Source organism: Spermophilus citellus (assembly GCF_964194105.1).
Source record: "Spermophilus citellus genome assembly, chromosome: 9".
Taxonomy (NCBI): Eukaryota; Metazoa; Chordata; class Mammalia; order Rodentia; family Sciuridae; genus Spermophilus; species Spermophilus citellus.
Window position 1 is genome coordinate 74061839 of NC_138191.1, and position 23045 is coordinate 74084883.

Genomic DNA, 23045 nt, shown 5'->3' on the forward strand with positions numbered 1-23045 from the left:
GTAACATTAGGAGTTCTGGAACAATACCACATTGATCACCCTCCTTCAGTCTCCCCTCAACCCTGTTATGTATGTATCTAGTATGCAAATACTTCAGGGAAAATAAACACAGGATTTGTTAAACCATATGCTGTTTTCCTTAGGACTAAAGATAGCAGGTTTTAGAGTTCCATGGCAACAATGAGAAACTGACAATGGCAAATGGGGGAGGAAATAACTTTTACCTGAAATTCAGATAAAAAATTTGATAGGAATAACTGGGAATAGAAAACTGGAAAAAGGAAAAGGAAATGAAATGATACCATGTGAAGAATAAAGTTAATAAATAGGTACTTATTGAGCTCATTGAGAACCTACTATGTGCCTGGCCAGTTTTATCTGCATTATCCCATTAATGTACACCTGGAAGAAACACTCTGGCATAGAGTCCGTGTCACTTTGCATCTCCAAGGTTGTGGTAAATAAAACATTAAAGAGGCCCAATAAATGTGAACAGTAAGCTAATTTAATATAAGTTCTTACCATGACAGAAATATGGAAAACTGCATGAGGTTTAGAGAGTAGCCACAATCAAAAGATCACATGATTTTAATCATTCAAGATCCATATACAAAACTAAAATAGTAACTGGCTCACATGTAAGCCATAGAGGATTCTTTCAGAGTTGGGAAAATGATTTTCTTTATACAAGCCCAAAATAGTTGATTAAAACAAGTGTGTGTGTAGTACTGGAGATTAACCCAGGGATTCTCTACTACCAAGCTACATCCCAGCCCTTTTTATTTTATTTTGAGACAGGATCTCATTAGAGTGCCAAGGCTGGCCTTGAATATAGGATCCTCTTGGTTCAACCCCTCAAGTTGCTGGGATTACAAGCAGGCATCACCACACCTGGCCAAAATAAATATTTCAATAAAAATAATAACCTAAAACTTCTGAAAGTAATCATTGCAATCATTTTTAAAATCAAAACATAGCAATGACAAAAAAGAAATGATATTTCTTAAGAAAATTTCCCCTTAAGAAAAAAAATAAACATCTCATAATAGATGTTTTTAATACTTCTATTACAGATCAAAAATTTTGTGTTAGTCAGCTTTTTGTTGTTGTGACCAAAATATATGACATGCACAACTTAAACAAGGAAAGGTTTATTTTGGCTCGTGGTTACAGAGGTTTCTATGAATGGTGGGCTGGCTATATTGTTCTGGGCCTAGATGAGGCGGAGAAAAGCTGCTGTCTCATGGCAGCCAGAAAGCAGAGAAAGACAGAGAGGGAAAGAGAAAGTGTCCAGGGAGAAGATAAACTTTTCCAGAGAATACCCATGGTAATGTGCTTCCTCCAGCTAGGTCCTACTCCCAGTAGTCCATTCAGCAATGGTCTGATGAGGTCAGAGCCCTCATGGTCCAGGCATTTCTAGAAACCCCCCGCCTGAACCTTGCTGAATTGGAGACCATGATTTCAACAGGAGACCTCCAGAATATTTTAAATCTAAACCACATAATATGAAGTTTGGGGTCAATCTGCTTTCCATTTATTGGGGAAAAGGTAGAAGATTGTCAACAATTTGGAATCATTAGCTGGTGATGATTGTTTTCCCAGCCATTCCATTGTAAACTTGAAATAAATGCAAATGATAGGTTCTTAAACATAGTCAAATACTTTTCACTTTGTTCCACCATTTTGTTGCAGAAATTATACTAGTAAATGTATCCAAAAATAGTTTTTTTCTTTTTTTTATTAATTTATTTTATAGTAAAATGCATTTTGACTATTGTACACAAATGGAGCACAACTTCTCATTCCTCTGGCTGTATGTGGTGCATAGTCATTCCTGTAGTGTAATCATCCATGTGTATAGGGTAATAATTAAAGTCTGTCTCATTATACTGTCCTTCCCATCCCACAGCCACACCACTCCCCCACTCACCTTTATACAAACCAAAGTTCCTTCATTTTTGCCTCTTCCCTGCCCCACTATGGATCAGTATCCACTTATCAGAGAAAACATTTGCCTTTGGGTTTTGGGGGATTGGTTTATTTCACTTAGCATGATATTCTCTTGTTCCATCCATTTGCCACATTTGGTAAATGAACTTATCCAGTAAGTTTTTTAAATTAGAATTTGATCTGAAAATTAATCCTTCTAATATAACCTCAGTAACTCAAAATAACATAACTTCAGTTTTGCTGTAATTGTAGCAAAAGCAGAACTAAATTTATATCTATGAAGCAAAATGAAGACAATGATGATTTACATGGGACAAAGATAACCTGAAAATCCAAACAGAATTTTTGAGTGGGCATCCTGCTTTCTACTTTCTTTTGTTCAAAAGTTAAATAAACAAATTGAAATGGTAAGTTTGAGTTTTTGTAGTACTGGGAATTTAACCCAGGACCTCATACACATTAGTCAAGTAATGCTACCTCTGAACTACACCCCCCCCCCCTTTTGTTTTCCTTGAGACAAGATCTAAGTTACCATGGATGGCCTCAAACTTGTGATCCTTCTGCCTCGGTCTCTCAAGTAGCTGGGATTTCAGATGTGTACCACCACTCTGAGTTTATGTATTTAAAAACAAAAAAGGGAGAAGCCGGGCATGATGGCACACAACTATAATCCCAGCAGTTTGAGAGGCTGAGGCAGGTAGATCTCAAGGTCAAGGCCAGCCTCAGCAATTTAGTGAGGCCCTAAACAATTTATCAAGACTCTGTCTCAAAATAAAAAATCAAAGGGCTTGGGGATGTGGCTCAGTGGTTAAGTGTCCCTGATTTCAATTCCTGGTTGCTTCCCCGCCAACAGAGAATAACAGTTATAAGGGAATAAAATCAGGGCAGAGATGTATCACTTCCTGTATTTTTCACAACTATTATAAATAAGGGACACTGTACAGAATACTAATAAAGAACATGAGTTTTACAATAAAAAGAATCCTTATACAGTGTTGGTAAGAATGAAAATTAGTACAGTCAATATGGAAATCAGTATGGAGGCGCCTCAGAAAATCAGTGTGGAGGCGCCTCAGTAATCTCACTTCCATGGGATTACTGAAGGAATTAAAGTAGGCATACTATAGAGATACTTGCATACCCATGTTAATCATGGAATAATTCACAATAGACAAGTTACAGAATCAGACTTGGTGCCTATCAATGGATGAAAGTATAAAGAATATGTGGTATATATACGTAGACACAAAGAATGAAATCATGCCATGATTTCATGGATGAAACTGGAGATTGTAATGTTAAGCAGTATAAGCCAGACTTGGAAAGACAAATATCTCATGTTTTCCCTTACATGTCCCCCCTTGGGGACAAAGGGGAGATGACAGGAAAGAAGCAGAGGAACTATTAGAGAAGAAAAGAAACTATTAGAGTATTAGCAGATAAACTATTAGCAGAGAAACTATTAGAGTATTCAGGGGGATAGGAAGTAAAGGGGGGTAATACTGGTAGATTTGATCAAAGTATGTTATCTGCATATATGAATATGCCAAAATGAATTCATTATTTTGAATAATTAAAATGCACTAAAAAATAACTTTTGAGTTTTAGATTAAGAGATTTGGTTCAAGTCATCATGGTGTGACATAGTAGTTGACTATTATGATTTGGGGCAATTCTTTCAATCTTTCTTGGCTAATACTTTAAACTTAAAGATATTTACTTCATAGGGATAATATTAAGATTTATAGATCAGGTGGTATAGTACCTGGCACATAGTAGATGATTAAGAAATAATCATCTATAATATTCATAATTAAAATTAAATGACATGCTCTAAGATCCTGTAGTATATTCTGAATAAAATACATGTTCTGTAGTTGATAATAGCTTTTTCATTTTGTTTGTTTTGTGGTACTGAGGATTAAATACTGGGGCACTCTAACACTGAGCTACAAGCCCAGCCCTTTTTAATTTAATTTTGAGACATCTTTAAGATGTTCTTTATCTCTTTTTCTTTTTTTTTTTTCTGGTTGCTCCTCTTCCTCCCCCTCTTCCTCCTCCTCCTCCTCCTCCTCCTCCTCCTCCTCCTCCTCCTCCTCCTCCTTCTTCTTTTTTGGAACTCAGGATTGAACTCAGTAATGTTCTTCTGAACTATATCACAAATCCTTTTTATTTTGAGACAGGGCCTTGCTAAATTGTTCAGGATGGCCTTGAATTTGGGATCCTCCTGCCTCCACCTCCCTAGTAGCTGGAACCACAGGCATTCACCACTGCCCCTGGCTTGATAATAGTTTTCATATGGCATATTTCATCAAACTCTTAAACTTTGAAAACAGGCTATCTGAACATATGCATTTAAGTTATTCAAAATAATTAATCAAAACATTCTGTTATAACCATTTTAGATTATGAAAAAATAGTTTAAAAATATACACCCCGATAATAATAATAATCCCAGATACCCAGGCAGTTGATGCAGAAGGATCCCAAGTTTGAGACCAGCCTAGACAATTTAATGAGACCTGTCTTGAAATTTAAAAAACAACAACCAAAAAAAAAAAAAAAAACAAGTAAATGGGCTGGGATGTAGCTCAGTGGTAAAGTGCTTAGCGAGCACAAGGCCCTGGTTTCAATCTCTAGCACCATATACAGAAAGGAAGGAAGGAAAGAAGGAAGGAAAAAAAGTCAGTTTTCCAGAATGCACAATCCATTGAGGAAGATTAACATAATCATTAGTTATACAAAGATGATTATAATAAGCTCTACAAAGAAGTAGCAGAATGAAGAAAAAAATGGATCTGATAAAAGAGATCAGAAATGTTTCACATGTGAGTTGGACCTTTATTTGACAGGTAGAAGATGTAAGTCCAATGAGAACTACATGAAGAGAAAAATTGTTGTACATTCTTTCTGCAGAGGTGAAACTTTAGTAAATGTTTATGGCTTGCATTACAAATGTGTCTACAATTGATGCTTCAATATATAAAACTGAAAACATAGGTTGATACCAGATTATAAATGGTAAGAAATACTAGGAGGAAGTTTTTATTTTAATTTTAATAATTTGTAATAACTAACAATGTGATTGATGCAGAACACATGTTTGGCAATGAGGACACCTAGTCCAAGCTCTACTACTCATTAGCTTATGGACAAGTCATTTAGCAGCTCTAGGCAGCATTTTCCTAACTTGCTTAAAGAAAAAAAAAAGAGCTGAATTGGACTGCTGATCTGATTCCTTTACATACAAAAATGATGTAATTGTGTGACTCAAATTAAAAACTATGGAACTAGTTGGAAACAGTAGCACATGCCTGTAATCCCAGAGGCTCAGAAGGCTGAGATAGGAGGATTTCAAGTTCAAAGCCAGTTTCAGCAATGGCAAGGTACTAAGCAGCTCAGTGAGATTGTGTCTAAATAAAATACAAAATAGGACTGGGGATGTGACTCAGTAGTTAAGTGCCCCTGAGTTTTCAATTCCCAGTACCCCCCAAAAACTATGGAATTAAAACTATATATGATACCCCATAAAAATGTACAGTTTTTAATGTGTCAATTTTTTAAAGTATGGAACTATACCTTTTATCAATCAGTATCAGTCAGGAGGTAAAAATGGATTCTTCCTACTTAAATAGAAAGTTAAGGATATCATTAGCCTTGTAGTTGTTTAAAAAACTGTTTCACTTTGCTGATATCTGGTTCTAAGTTTGAAAGACATTTTCTTTCTGAATATTAAATTCCATATATATTTCCCCAAAAAATGTATATCCCATTCTCATACTTTCTTCTCTGCCAAGATCTCAAATACTTTGAAAAAAATCCAGAGTGTATTTAGACATGATACCTGACATTTAATAAGTACTAAATACTTGTTGAAATTAGTTATTTTCCCCTACTTCCTAATTCATTGCTAGTTTTAACTCAAATCCTTTAATCTAAATAATCATTTAAAAAATTATTTTCCAGTGGTCTGATTTCTTCTGTGCTCTATCTTTCCTATTCATCTGCCAGACCCCTACCTGGGAGGGATCTTTTAGTAAACTTAAAGCCTAATTATGTTACTTTTTCCTGTTTAAAACTGTTTATTTTTCATTGCTTATACCAATAGTGCTTAAAATGTGGTTCCCAGATATTCAGCAGCAGCATTGTCCAGTGAGTTTACAAATGTAAACTCTCAGGTCTCACCTGAGAGACCCACAATCCATGTTTTCACTAGTGCTCCAGATGGCACAGATGCACACTGAAGTTTGTGAGCCACTGGCTTCTAAGATAAAATATAAATTCCTTAGGATAGTGTATACTCAGCACCAGTTCCCCACCAATTCCCAAATCAAATCCCATACCTGGGACCTATTAAAGTGCTGGCAGTTTCCTAAACAGCACTATCCCCTTTGCTCATGGATATCCTGGAAAGCACTTTCCCAACATGGCAGCCTGATAGCCTCTTGCTCATTTTTCAACATTTCTCTCAAGGGTGTCTGAAATGTTATAGCAGAGCCATATGGAGACTGTGTCAAAGCTTATGGAAAGAATAAGGGTGCAGAGCCCTAGAATTTTGGAGTAAGGGTATAAGCTTTGCTGCCAACAGACATTTTTCCCTTTGAAAAGAAGTCTTGCTGTAGAGACTGACTTCATCATGGAATTCTAAGTGATTATTCAACGAGAGCTAACTCCCCATGAATTGATTACTTGATCAACCAAATCTTAAAGTTGAAACATGCACATTATTAATGGAATTTATGGAATAATGTATTACATTATTAAATAGAAATGCAGGGGTAGGCTCAATTGATGACTAGTTAATAAAAGAGGTAAAGCACAAGCCGGGTCTAACACCACATTCTAGCACAACCAGAATTGGACAGCTGCTGCATTATACTCATGGGTAATCCTGAAGGACATGGGGATGGGAAATCCCTCCAACTTAGGGCAGTTCGTTTGTCCACTTTGCATGGAAAGAAAAATGGTCTAGTATCTATTTACTTTGGCCACATTCCTCTAGCTGTTCTAGCTGATAGGGTAGATTAAGGAAAGACATACAACAAGGGCCCAAGGGCCCTACATTATTAATGATAGGGTTGGGTAAGAGATGAGCCCACAACCCCAGACACCATCTTTTCCCCCCACTTTTTAAATATTTGTTTTTTAGTTGTAGTTGAACACAATACCTTTATTTATTTATTTATTTTTATGTAGTGCCACGGATCGAGCCCAGGCACATGCTAGGCAGACGCTCTACTGCTGAGCCACAACTCCAGCCCCACAGACACCATCTTAACACTGCTGATCATTCTGTTTTGCTGCTTACTTGTTAGGCAACTCCTTTGTCAGAGTTTTGCCTTTAATCCTTAGTAAGAATCATCATTGGGAAAAATAATTCACCAGCCCAAGGGCTTTGGAAAGAAAAGAGGAAGAGGAATGACTATCCAAAAACTACTAAAGAACTACAAATCAGTATGCATTGATTTTCCCCAACACCTTTTGTCACCAAAGCTTCTTGCATTACTCTGACACTCTGCAGTTATCCTCATCAGCAGCCTGGGCTGTGGCTTTCAACTGTGGCAATGAGACTAAAGTTGATGTATATTAACAAGATAATGCTGGAGGAAGTCAAGAGCTAACCTAAAAAGCTTTCCTCCAACCAATCCTCTCCCCAGCCTGCCACCTATCAACTTTAACATTTCACACCCGTTCAAAAGAGCCTTAAGTCTCTACAGGGTTCCTCCTTATTCCATCTAGCTCTACAGTTTCTGTGGGGCTGACCTTGGAGGGAATTTGCAGCTCCAGCCACTTTCCTGTCTTGTCTAGAAACTAGAAGATTTCAAATTCTCGTGAATCTAATTTTTGGTATACAGTTCATTTATGAAATGTTTTAATTAATATTGAATGAATCAATTCTGGTAATTGAGGTCAGAAACTAAAATTTTAAGTCTACTTCCAAAGAGATGCCATGACTAGTAATGGCTAATATTTAATAGTGAGCCAGACACTATTTTAGGCCCTAATATCTTTAAAAGAGGTAATACATTGAAATAACTATAAATTTCTTCTGTGTTCTGAGTGGAAAATAATAAGAAGTATACTTCTATATAATAACCATGTACAGTTTAAATTCCACTATGTGTTTAACCTACCATGCCTAATATCTTCCAGATACATTGATGGAATCAATTCGTGCTCTACTATTTTTCCTAAAAAAAAAAAAAAAAGATTTTAGTTTTTCTGAAAATGTATTTTCCTGACATACACACATATATACCACTTAATTCATATTAATTTTCTAATAATTTTTAATACTCTTTTTTAGATTTCTTGTTTTCCACATTTTTATTAGTACATTATAGTTATACATAATGATGGGATTTGTTGTTACATATTTTTACATGCACACAATATAGCAACATAATTTGGCCAATATCACTCCCCAACACTTTCACCCTCCCTCACCCCTTGGTTCCTTTCCTTTACTGATCTCCCTTTTATTAATTTTCTTATAAGATTTATCAGACCATTTCTTCACTTGTTACCTTAGAGATATATGTATGTGGCTCATTTTATCCCAGAAGTACACTTTGTACTGAGCCAGCATTAATAAAGAGGACCATTACTTAAAGGTCCATGAATTACAACAGGCTACACATACATGCTATGCACAGTCACCTAAAACATTAAGATTACACCAAATGCTTAAAAATTAAAACTACTAACTAAAGCAACTTGAGAAATAATTTTTTTGTGTGTGGGGGGATACTTGGGGTTGAACTCAGGGGCACTCAACCAATGAGCCACATCCCCAGCCCTACCTACTTTATATTTTATTAGAGACAGGATCTCACTTAGTTGCTTAGTGTCTTGCAGTTGCTGAGGCTGGCTTTGAACTTGTGACCCTCCTGCTTCAGCCTCCAGAGCTGCTGGGATTAGTGTGCACCACTGTTCCCAGCTTGGGAAACATATTTTACCCTGCATTATGTTTGTGGTCACTGATGATGATAACCATAAAATTAAGAAATAATATGAAAACAGAATTCAGTCAAATTACATTTAGTGGCATATTTTTCATAAATAATTCTGAGAAAAATAGTCGTGCTGCTAGCAAACAGAATGCAAAAAAAATTAAGTTAATTTAGGGACTTGGAAAGAGATAAGCCCAGAGGCACAGAACCCCAGGCACCACTTAACCACTGCCTTAAGTTAACTTAAAATTTAAGGTAACTTTAAAAAATGTTTAAAGTGAGTGGTACGTCCTGTACTCCCAGATACTTGGGAGGCTGAGTCAGGAGAATCACAAGTTTGAGACCAGCTTCAGCAACTTGGTGAGGCCCTGACTCAAAAAAAAAGGACTGGGGATGCAGCTCAGCAGTAGAGTGCTCCCAGTTCAAACCTCAGTACCAATAAATAAATAAACAAAAAAGTTGTACTTCATTTGTTACCTTTCATATTTTCAAGGTAAAGTAACCCATCAGAATCATGCTCAAATTCATTCTGAACTCAAAATTAATAATAATCTAAGAGAAACAACATATTTCTTACTAAAAAAATCCATCTCTTTACATAAGACTTTCATAGTCTTTGATTTGTAAATTTAAATTTTTTTTAAATTTTGATTTAGTTGTAGTTGGACACAATAACTTCATTTTATTTTTACGTGGTGCTGAGTATCAAACCCAGCACCCCACACATGCTAGGTGAGCCACAATCCCAACCTCTGTAAATTTAATTTTTAAAAGGGATTACTAACATAGGTTTGCTAAAATATAAACGAGAATTTAAATTCTGAATGTTACTGTCATAGCAGATATGTGCCTTCAAGATGACAAATTTAATATAGATTTATTTTCTATTTATAATTATCTGAAGTTAATATAAATGAATTCCCATCTATAAATAAATAAAAATAATGATCTTGCTGGATGTGGTATCCACATCTGTAATCCCAGCAACCTGGGAGGCTGAGGCAAAAGGAACCCAAGTTGGAGGTCAGTCTGGGCAACTTAGGGAGATCCTGTCTCAAACAAAAAGGGATGAGAATGTAGCTTAGTGGGGCAGCATCCCAAATTCAATCCCTAATATTGCTACTACTACAACAAATAATAAGTCTTTTATTAGAATTTGTCTCATGACCAAAAAGTAGCTATATCTACTGCTGTTCTCACAATCAAATAATAACCTTCTAGCTAAGTTTAAAAAGTAATTAAACAAATTGACAATTGTATTCAATTTTAGCAATTGTTACTTTTATATCCTTATAAGAATTCCTAGAATTCTTCAAGCTGTAGAGCTATTTCCTACATGTAGATCATGAAAAATGTAGTGGAGCAACACAATTTTAAAAAATGACTAGAATACAATAAAAAATATCAGAGTAATTCCATGTAGGAAGGGTGGGTAATGCTTTATTAAACTTTCATTTTATATACATATCTGCATATACAATTATATTTGAAGGTCAAAAATGATAATTCCATGTTGCTATTTTTATCGTTTTGTTGTTTTTTGAAATGGGATCTGCTATGTTGCCCAGGCTGGTATTGAGCTACTGGGCTTAAGCAATCCTCTTCTTCAGCATCACAAGTAGCTGGGACTATAGGTATACACAAATGCCCTGCTCATACTAGCTTTTCAATAGAAAAAGTTGAACAGTTGTAATTTCATATATGTTTGTTGTTGTTTTGCAGTACTGTGGATCAAACTCAGCTTTGCACATGATAGGCAAGTGTTCTTTCACTGAGCTACACGCCAGTTCTGTAATTTCACATTGTTCAAACTAATAAAAACACATTCACAAACAATATAAGCAATTAGATGATAATGTAAAATATATTCTTAATTACAGAGAATAAAAAGAACACCAGATAGCCCTCATAATGCTGCTATATTTTACATACAAACCTGCATCACTTAACACTGAGGATATGTTCTGGATGGTCAGGCACAGTGGCATACCTGTGATCACAGCTTCTCAGGTGCTAAAGCAGAACGATTGCAAGTTTGAGTACAGCCTTGGCAAATTAGCAAAATGTGTCTCAATTTTTTTTTATTTTAAGGGTATTGTTCTGAGAAATGAATCACCAGGCAATTTTGTACCTAGAAGGTATAACCATATATATAACCACATATGTGGACACATGGTAGACTCTACTGCTCTTAGGCTACAAATTGAAACTAGAGGCAATTGGAACACAATAGTGTATTTGTGTAAGCATCTAAGAAAAGGTAGAGTAAAAATATTAGATAGGAAGTTTTTGCTCTATTATAATGTTATGTGACCACCACTATATATGCTATCCATTGGTGACCAAAACATTTTTTTATGTTGTTATAGGGCTGTAATTCTAGAAGATAGCCAGATACTTAAGAATTTTTATTTCTGTTGAATTAAAGAATAGTTTTACTTATTCATGAAAACTTTATGGCTTATTAAGTTTTTATGCTGTTATGATGTGGATTGATATTTGAAAATGTGAACTCTAATAAGCTAATTAATATGTAAGTATTTTTAAGTTTCTAAACTTCCATAACTGTTCTCCCTAGTAACACCGTTCAGGGAAAAAATGAGGGCTGGTTAAGAATAAGTCAGAGAGATGGGCAAACTAACTTTCTATTCTTGTTCCCTGTACCAGTTTTCGAAAACCACTTATAAGTAAATAGTTTGTTTCCAAGTATGATAAAAAAGTAACATTACCTAATTAAATTTCATGTATTATTTACTATTACCATTATAAAGAACATAAATTATTCTTTTCTACCCAAACATTATTAGTTGTTTGTGTTAGAATATTTACTTATGAAACCTCCTAAAGTTGTTAATGAAACAAATAAATTTATGGCTCATAATTAAAAAGTAAAAAAAAAACTCACCCACATAAACAAATAAAATTTTACTGTAGTCTGTTTTTCTGAGTTATGGTATGATTTCTAAAGGCAGGTTCATATTCTCAAGGATGGATCTCATCTAATGTCATGGTCAGCAAATAGCAGGTACAAAATTACAGTCAAAGCAAGCCTAGTGGCTCCTAACCTGAGGTCCCCACAGCCCCAGGAAACTACAAAGGAGGTAACAGGAATAAGTGTCCAAGTTACTTTCCGTATTGCAAATCACTTATTGGGAATCATACATCCCTAAACATCACACACCATGTGTTTGTTTGTAGCTGTTTATTTTCTGTTTATCAGTAATAGGCTAACAATTGTATTATAGTTGATAGTTCACATGTAAAAATAGTCTTTTTTTTTTTTTTTTTTTTTGAGACAGGGTCTTGCCTTGTTGCCCAGGTTGGCCTTGAACTCCTGAGCTCAGTTTTGCCTCCTGCAAAACTGGAACTACAGGCACACACTCCTACACCCAGCTCTAAATTTTTAATTCAACATAATTTAACTCTTCTGAGAATGTCATTTGTCCACCTCCAGAATTCTTTACAGAATCATATATTTAATTAGAAATTATACATAAGTATTCTCCATTAATATGGAAAACAAGCCTGAAAAGAAATGTGGCAGAGTAAGAGCAGGACCAGAAGCCAACACTTGACATAATGTGGTCCAATTTTCTTTTTGTTTTACATTATCTTCTTTGCCACTTATTAGGAAATATATCAATAAGATTTGAAAATTTGATAAAAAGTCTTAATTAAACTTCATTAAGTGTATCTTTCCTTTTCCCAATAAAGTATTTCATTGCAGGACTTTTTTTTTTCTTGTATTAGGGATTTAATCCAGGGCACTTTACCACTGAGCTACATCCCCAATCCTTTTTTATTAATTTGAGACAAGGTCCTCTAAATTGTTGTCTTGCTAAATTCCTGAGGCTAGCTTCAAATGCGCAATCCTTCCACAGCCCTCGTGAGTAACTGGGGTTGCAGGCATGCATCATCACAAGCAGCCCATTGCAGGTCTTTTGCTATTGCTGTTCCTTTTTCCTTAAATGGTTTTCTACCAATCTTCCAGCAGCTACACTATTTGCTTTATTGAGGTCTGAGTGCTCATGTCTTTTTCCAGAGAGGCTTTCTTTGATTATTCTACCTAAAAGTAGCACTCCGCTTCCCTCTCCACTCAGTTTGTATCCAATTTTCATCTTTTTCTTACCGCATATTGTTGTCCAAAAAATGACTTATCTCTTTAAATGTTTATGTCTTTAACTGAATTATATAACTATTGTGCACATTTAAGATAGAGAATGACATTTCAATAAATGTATACAATATGTCATGATCAGATCAGGGCAGTTGGTATACCAATCCCTTCAAAGAGAAAGAGACAGCTGGGAGGAGCCCTCCTAGGGTCAGAGCAAATCTCAAACAAAAATTTCAGTATTATCCTTTCAAAGAAGTCCAAATTTGCTGTGTATAGAGCAACGTATATGCCAGGGCTTGTTGAAAGCAGTAAAATAATCAGTTAGCAAGTAATGGAGATTAACATCTAGATGTGGTCAAGGAAACATAAAGCTTCAAACAGAACCTTATCAAAACCACTGTCATCTCAGGGTTACTGTGTGAACACCCAAAGTTGCTTCACCTGAAGAGGAACATCATAGGCTTCACACTGTGAAGGTAAAATAGGCTTTACTAAAAAAATTCTTACAATCACTGAAGAAGTAAATAATAAGTTCCAGAGATGGGTGGGGACCAGTATCCAGAATTGCTAAAATAAATTGCTTCTCTGAAAATATTTTGTTTATTTATTTGGAGTACTGGGAATCAAAACTATGGCCTCAGACATCTAGGCAAGCATTCTGCTACTGAGCAACATTCCCAGCCCTTTTTATTTTTTATTTTGAGACAGGGTCTCACTAAATTGCCTAGGCTGGACTCAGCCTCCTGAGTAGCTGGGATTTCAGGTGTTCACCACCACATCCAGCTGAAAATAGTTTAACTCATTAACATGTACACATTTTAAAGCATGTATAACAAAGCCTATGTAAAGAAATTGAGATTTACATAGCAATAGTCTCCATTTTTTTTAACTACACATAGTTTTTAAAACAATTTGAGCCTGTTATAATGATCAAAACTACATGTAAAACTATTTTGTATTAATAACTGGTAAATTTTAAAATTTCACACCACCACAAAATTAGGATTTCTAGCCAATGGCTGATCTTAATATTTAAACACATCATATTTAACAAGAAAAATTATTAAATAAGATGACTTGTATCTATTAATAATACTAAATTAGTCTTTTTTTTTTTTTTTGGTACTGAGGATTGAGCCCATGGGGGCTCAACCACTGAGCCACATCCCCAGCCTTTAAATTTTTTTTTTAATTGTTGGTCGTTCAAAACATTACATAGTTCTTAATATATCATATTTCACAGTTTGATTCAAGTGGGTTATGAACTCCCATTTTTACCCCGAATACAGATTGCTGTATCACATCAGTTACACTTCCATTGATTTACATATTGCCATTCTAGTGTCTGATGTATTCTGCTGTCTATCCTATTCTCTACTATCCCCCCTCCCCTCCCCTCCCCTCCCCTCCCCTCCCCATTTCTCTCTCTACCCCCTCTACTGTAAATCATTTCTTCCACTTGTATTATTCTTCTCTTACCCCTCATTTCCTCTTATATGTAATATTGTAAAACCCTGAGGATCACCTTCTATTTCCATGCGATTTCCCTTCTCACTCCCTTTCCCTCCCACCTCTCATCCCTGTTTAATGTTAAGAGACAAGGTCTCAATGAGTTGCTAAATGCCTCGCTAAATATCTGAGGCTGGGGAGAGGGGAAGAAGATGGCGGCGGGAAGTGAGTAAGCCGCTCTGTGCTCCACGCCGCCGCGTCTGAAAAGATGAGGTAAAGATCATTAAAGGAGATCTGTCGACAAAAACCCAGCACCGTGTCAACAAAGGGGCCTAGGTGGAGTGAATCCGCCATGAATCCAGCCAAGGTGGAGGGAGTCCATCACGACTTCAGCACGAGCAGTAAGGCTGCAGCCCCAGCTGCACGGCTCTATCGGCCCCATCTCCTTCTCCTCTCCGCCTCTCCGCTTTGCTTCTCCCCAGCTGTCTCTCCTCTCAAGCTCAGTCTCTAAATCTAGATCTCAATTTCTTTCCCCCACCCTGCCCGCTCTCCCGCGTGTCCGGTACCCGGCCCGCGCGGCCCCGAGGCGCCGCCTCCCCTCCCCCAACCCGCACCCCCTCCCCGGGGATCCCGAAGGCCGCCGCCACCGCCGCCTCCCGCGGAGCACCATAGAGCAGACTCTCCACCGCGAGAATGACCTGCCGAGTTAAATGAAACAGCTGATGAGTGACAATTTAAAATCCAAGTGATCCGAGAACACGCACTGAGCCCTGATCGGCTGAATTCAAACTCCCGGTCACCTGCTTCCCGAAGACAAACAGCTATGACTCAGCATTAATCCATCCGGCTGAAACAACTGGTCAGCCCTTCTCATCCTACGAAGGTAAATGCCTACCGAGCCTTCATAAGTAGTGGCCACAGGTTTGAAACGGGGTTTGGGAGAGACAATAAGGACCCACCCCTTGCATTGGTCGCCCGGCAAAGGGAAACGAACTGTCGCCATTTGCAAGAGACACCACTATGGCAGAGAACTGACGTCATCAGACTGCTGCGGAGGAGATAACTTCATTGAAACCTGCAGGTACAGGTGTGTGATCCCCTAGCCTTCCCTCTCCACACATCGGGGAAACCTTAAGGGCCCCTCCCAGCTCTCCCATAAGGGCCCCTCCCAGCTCTCCCGTGAGTGCTACAGCCAGCCCGAGGGAATCAGAGGTGGCACGGGACCCGCGGAGCGGAACTACCGCTCCCACCAGGGATGACTGCTGAGGTCTCTTGCACCAGCTACGGGGAAGTGGATACCGGAGGGCAAGTAAAATCCGCTGAGGATTCTCAGCCCCAAGCTCTACAAACTTAGGGTTTGAGGGAATGGCAAACTGGAAGAGTGTGCCCAGTCGTTCATGAAAACAGGGCTCCCGGGAGCAGCAGACCTGGCATGTAGCCAGTATTGTGGTGAGAGGGGCCTGGCTAGAGAAAAAGTGGGAAGTGACTAGACACAAGAGGAGGCCCTAGACACTCAGGATTGGAGACTCGCCGAGTCTGGGAGGAGCTGCTGCACAGTGATTGGTTCCCGCATATTGACAGGAGAAACTTGACCTGGTGGGCACAGCGCCACCTACTGGAAGAGAAGTTAATCAAACTCTAAGACTGCATTTATTAGGTTTTTTTTTTCTTTTCTCTTTTTTTTGATTTGGGTTTTTCTTTCATTTTCATTTTTCTTTCTTGTTGTTTTATTAATTTTTTTTTACAAAATATTTTTTAATTTTTTTCTACTAATTTTAATTTTAATTTTTTTAAATTATTATTATTATTATTATTATTATTATTATTATTTAAATTTTTTTCTTTTTTTAGTTCCTATTTTTTTCTTCTTTAGTCTTTTCATTTTTCTTATCCCCCTTTCCTTGAATTCTACCTGCCTACTCTCATTCTCTTTAGTGACTTCTTCCCTTCCCTTCAAATACCTTTCCTCCCAAGCATCAAATTAATTTATAGGAGTAAACAACAGTAACTCAGCAGTCGAACAGAACAAGAAGTAAAATGAGCAGCTTCAAAAAACAAGGAAGAAAAGGAGTACAAACAATGCAGGACAGCCTAAGTATTCAGGAGGACCTAGAGTCATCAGAAAAATGGTCATATAAAGAACTCAAGGAACACCTTAGACAGATGGAATGGAACCTTAAAGAGGATACAAGACAGAAAATTCAACCAGCGAAAGAACACATTGAGAATGAATTTCAAAAACAGATAAAAGAAAAAGTTAAGCATCTTTATCAGGAGATAGAGATTATAAAAAATAATCAAACAATAATTCTAGAAATGAAGGAAACGATAAACCAAATTAAAAACTCAATTGAGAGTATCACTAACAGAGTGGAGCAAGTAGAAGCCAGAACGTCAGATAATGAAGACAAAATATATCATCTTGAAAAGAGTCTAGCCAACTCAGAAAGGCTGGTAAAAAATCATGAGAAAAACATCCAAGAGTTAGGGGATAACATAAAATACCAAACTTACGAGTCATCGGGATAGAAGAAGGTACAGAGATTCAAACCAAGGGAATGAGTAACCTGCTGAATGAAATAATTACACAAAACTTTCCAGAAATAAAAAAAGAAACAGATATACAAATTGAAGATGCATACAGGACACCGAGCACACAAAATCACAGTAGACCAACGCCAAGACACATTGTTATGAAGATATCCAATATACAGAACAAAGAGAAAATATTAAAAGCTACAAGAGAAAGGAGACAGATTACATTCAGGGGTAAACCAATAAGGTTAACAACGGATTTTTCATCAGAGACACTGAAAGCAAGAAGGTCATGGAACAATGTATTTCAAACACTGAAAGACAATGGATGCCAACCAAGAATTCTGTATCCAGCAAAATTAAGCTTCAGGTATGACAACGAAATAAAAATCTTTCATGACAAACAAAAGTTAAAAGAATTTTCAGCCAGAAAACCAGCATTGCAAAGCAGTTTGAGCAAAACACTACACGAGGAAGTAATGAAAAACAATAACCAAAACCATCAGTGGGAAGTGCCTCAGTAAAGACAGAGGGCGAGGGGAAAGACAATCATGGAGAAACAAACTAAAATTTTTTAAAAAAAGGATAAACAATCAAACATGGATGGAAGTACAAACCATATATCAATAGTAACTCTGAATGTTAATGGCTTAAACTCTCCAATAAAGCGACATAGGCTGGTATCATGGATTAAAAAAACAAATCCAACAATATGCTGCCTCCAGGAGACACATCTGATTGGAAAAGACATACACAGGCTGAAGGTGAAAGGATGGGAAAAAATATACCACGCACACGGTCCTCGTAAGCAAGCAGGGGTGGCCATCCTCATATCGAATAAAATCGACTTCAAGACTAAGTTAATCAGAAGGGATAAAGAAGGTCATTATATACTGTTAAAAGGAACCATTCACCAACAAGACATAACAATTATCAATATTTACGCACCAAATAATGGTGCTGCGACATTCATAAAACAAATTCTCCTCAAGTTCAAGAATCAAATAGACCACAACACAATAATTATGGGAGACTTCAACACACCTCTCTCACCATTGGACAGATCCTCTAAACAAAAGTTGAATAAAGAAACTATAGAACTCAATACCACAATCAATAACCTAGACTTAACTGACTTATATAGAATATATCAACCATCATCAAATGGCTATACTTTTTTCTCAGCAGCACATGGATCCTTCTCAAAAATAGACCATATATTATGCCATAGGGCAACCCTCAGTAAATATAAAGGGGTGGAGATAATGCCATGCATTTTATCTGATCATAATGGAATGAAACTGGAAATCAATGATAAAAGAAGGAAGGAAAAATCCTACAGCACATGGAAAATGAACAATATGTTACTGAATGATCAATGGGTTACAGAAGACATAAAGGAGGAAATCAAAAAATTCTTACAGATAAATGAAAATACAGACACAACATATCGGAATCTATGGGACACAATGAAAGCAGTTTTAAGAGGAAAATTCATCGCCTGGTGGTCATTCCTCAAAAAAAGAAAAAACCAACAAATAAATGAGCTCACACTCCAACTCAAAGCCCTAGAAAAGGAAGAGCAAAACAACAGCAAATGTAGCAGAAGGCAAGAAATAATTAAAATCAGAGTGGAAATCAATGAAATTGAAACAAAAGAAACTATTGAAAAAATTAACAAAACTAAAAGTTGGTTCTTCGAAAAAATAAATAAGATCGACAGACCTTTAGCCATGCTAACGAAGAGAAGAAGAGAGAGAACTCAAATTACTAACATACGGGATGAAAAAGGCAATATCACAACAGATGCTACAGAAATACAGAAGACAATTAGAAATTATTTTGAAAACCTATATTCCAATAACATAGAGGATAGCGAAGACATCGATAAATTTCTTAAGTCATATGACTTGCCCAGACTGAGTCAGGAGGATACACACAATCTGAACAGACCAATATCAATGGATGAAATTGAAGAAGCCATCAAAAGACTACCAACCAAGAAAAGCCCAGGACCGGATGGGTATACAGCGGAGTTTTACAAAACCTTTAAAGAAGAATTAATACCAATACTTTTCAAGTTATTTCAGGAAATAGAAAAAGAGGGAGCTCTTCCAAATTCATTCTATGAGGCCAACATCACCCTGATTCCGAAACCAGACAAAGACACCTCAAAGAAAGAAAACTACAGACCAATATCTCTAATGAACCTAGATGCAAAAATCCTCAATAAAATTCTGGCGAATCGAATACAAAAACACATCAAAAAAATTGTGCACCATGATCAAGTAGGATTCATCCCTGGGATGCAAGGATGGTTCAACATACGGAAATCAATAAATGTTATTCACCACATCAATAGACTTAAAGAACCATATGATCATCTCGATAGATGCAGAGAAAGCATTCGACAAAGTACAGCATCCCTTTATGTTCAAAACATTAGAAAAACTAGGGATAACAGGAACTTACCTTGACATTGTAAAAGCTATCTATGCTAAGCCTCAGGCTATCATCATTCTGAATGGACAAAAGTTGAAGGCATTCCCTCTAAAATCCGGAACAAGACAGGGATGCTCTCTATCTCCACTTCTATTCAATATAGTTCTCGAAACACTGGCCAGAGCAATTAGACAGACGAAAGAAATTAAAGGCATAAAACTTGGAAAAGAAGAACTTAAATTATCACTATTTGCAGATGACATGATTCTATACCTAGAAGACCCAAAAGGGTCTACAAAGAAACTACTAGAACTAATAAATGAATTCAGCAAAGTGGCAGGATATAAAATCAACACGCATAAATCAAAGGCATTTCTGTATATCAGCGACAAAACTTCTGAAACGGAAATGAGGAAAAACACTCCATTCACAATATCCTCAAAAAAAATAAAATACTTGGGAATCAACCTAACAAAAGAGGTGAAAGATTTATACAATGAAAACTACAGAACCCTAAAGAGAGAAGTAGAAGATCTTAGAAGATGGAAAAATATACCCTGTTCATGGATAGGCAGAACTAACATCATCAAAATGGCGATATTACCAAAAGTTCTCTATAGGTTTAATGCAATGCCAATCAAAATCCCAACGGCATTTCTTGTAGAAATAGAGAAAGCAATCATGAAATTCATATGGAAAAATAAAAGACCCAGAATAGCAAAAGCAATTCTAAGCAGGAAGTGTGAATCAGGCGGTATAGCGATACCAGATTTCAAACTATATTACAGAGCAATAGTGACAAAAACAGCATGTTACTGGTACCAAAACAGGCGGGTGGACCAATGGTATAGAATAGAGGACACAGAGACTAATCCACAAAGTTACAACTATCTTATATTTGATAAAGGGGCTAAAAGCATGCAATGGAGGAAGGATAGCATCTTCAACAAATGGTGTTGGGAAAACTGGAAATCCATATGCAACAAAATGAAACTGAATCCCTTTCTCTCGCCATGCACAAAAGTTAACTCAAAATGGATCAAGGAGCTTGATATCAAATCAGAAACTCTGCATCTGATAGAAGAAAAAGTTGGCTCCGATCTACAGATTGTGGGGTCGGGCTCCAAATTCCTTAATAGGACACCCATAGCACAAGAGTTAACAACTAGAATCAACAAATGGGACTTAATTAAACTTAAAAGTTTTTTCTCAGCAAAAGAAACAATAAGAGAGGTAAATAGGGAGCCTACATCCTGGGAACAAGTTTTTACTCCTCACACTTCAGATAGAGCCCTAATATCCAGAGTATACAAAGAACTCAAAAAATTAGACAATAAGATAACGAATAACCCAATCAACAAATGGGCCAAAGACCTGAACAGACACTTCTCAGAGGAGGATATACAATCAATCAACAAGTACATGAAAAAATGCTCTCCATCTCTAGCAGTCAGAGAAATGCAAATCAAAACCACCCTAAGATACCATCTCACTCCAGTAAGATTGGCAGCCACTATGAAGTCAAACAACAACAAGTGCTGGCGAGGATGTGGAGAAAAGGGTACACTTGTACATTGCTGGTGGGACTGCAAATTGGTGCAGCCAATTTGGAAAGCAGTTTGGAGATTCCTGGGAAAGCTGGGAATGGAACCACCATTTGACCCTGCTATTGCCCTTCTCGGACTATTCCCTGAAGACCTTAAAAGAGCATGCTACAGGGATACTGCCACATCGATGTTCATAGCAGCACAATTCACAATAGCTAGACTGTGGAACCAACCCAGATGCCCTTCAATAGATGAATGGATAAAAAAAATGTGGCATCTATACACAATGGAGTACTATGCAGCAATAAAAATGACAAAATCATAGAATTTGCAGGGAAATGGATGGCACTAGAGCAGATTATGCTTAGTGAAGCTAGCCAATCCCTAAAAAACAAATACCAAATGTCTTCTTTGATATAATGAGAGCAACTATGAACAGAGCAGGGAGGAAGAGTAGGAAGAAAAGAGTAACATTAAACAGAGACATGAGATGGGAGGGAAAGGGAGAGAAAAGGGAAATTGCATGGAAATGAAGGGAGACCCTCATTGCTATACAAAATTACATATAAGAGGTTGTGAGGGGAATGGGAAAATAAACAAGGAGAGAAATGAATTACAGTAGATGGGGTAGAGAGAGAAGTTGGGAGGGGAGGGGAGGGGGGATAGTAGGGGATAGGAAAGGTAGCAGAATACAACAATTACTAATAGGGCATTATGTAAAATTGTGGATGTGTAACCGACGTGATTCTGCAATCTGCATTTGGGGTAAAATTGGGGGGTTCATAACCCACTTCAATCTAATGTATGAAATATGATATGTCAAGAGCTTTGTAATGTTGTGAACAACCAATAAAAAAAAATATCTGAGGCTGGCTTTGAACTGGCTCTCCTTCTGCCTCCGCCTCCCAAACTGCTGGGATTATAGGCATGTGCCACTGCACCTGACCTAAATTAGTCTTTTTAACCCATAATAGGGGAGGGGAAGATTAGAAATTCATTGGATTAGACAAAGGGAAATGAAGGGAAGGAAGGGGGTATGGTAATAGGAAAGATTAGAATGAATTGGACATATCTTTCCTGTCTTCATATAGAAATACATGACCAATGTAACTCCACATCATGTACAACCACAATAATGGGATCTTAACTGAAACAATTATACTTATGTATAATATTTCAAAATATATTGTCATGTAAAAAAATGATTAAAAAAAAAAAAAAAGGCCAGGCGCGGTGGAACACGCCTATAATCCCAGCGGCTCAGAGGCTGACTTAAGGAGGATCGCCAAATTCAAAGCCAGCCTCAGCAATTTAGCAGGCACTAAGCAACTCTTTGAGACCCTGCCTCTAATAAAATACAAAATAGGGCTGGGGATATGGCTCAGGGGTTAAGTACCCCCGAGTTCAATCCCTGGTACCCCCCAAAATAATAATTTAAAAAAAAGTTGAGAAACAAATAAATTCATCACACCTGACACTTCAAGATTCTGAGAGAGGAAAAAGGAAAAGGAGGGACCTGGTATTCATTTTAGTGCCATCCCTTTAACAGAAACACTAAGAAAGTTCTTTGTCTCTGACTTCATAACATTTAAGGCTGCATCTGAATTTTTTCATTTGCTTCTACCATTTACTATCATTTTCTTTGTCCAAACTCCAGTTTTCTCTTTTCAAAATGATCTCAAGAATAGCTTAAGAACTGTAGTCACACAAACCAATATTTTAATGGAGATGTACCAACAAATTTTTAGATTGAGAGAGATTACTCTATTTGCAAATGAATATAGAGGTTCTATAGATTATTATTCATTATAAACTTTTCTGATAAACTCTGCAAGCTTTTTTCTTCCTTTCCTTTCCTCCTCCCTCTTTTGTCTACCTGATATAATTTCACCTAGATACTATCTTTCTTTCAAAAATCTTATATGGTTTATATGAAACTTCAAATATGGCCTTATATCACTTTAGAAATAATTTTGAGGTACAGTTTTTAAAAATTAATCAAAGGTCCCTCCTAATATTGTTGCTATTAGTTTCCTTTAAAAATGTTTTTGA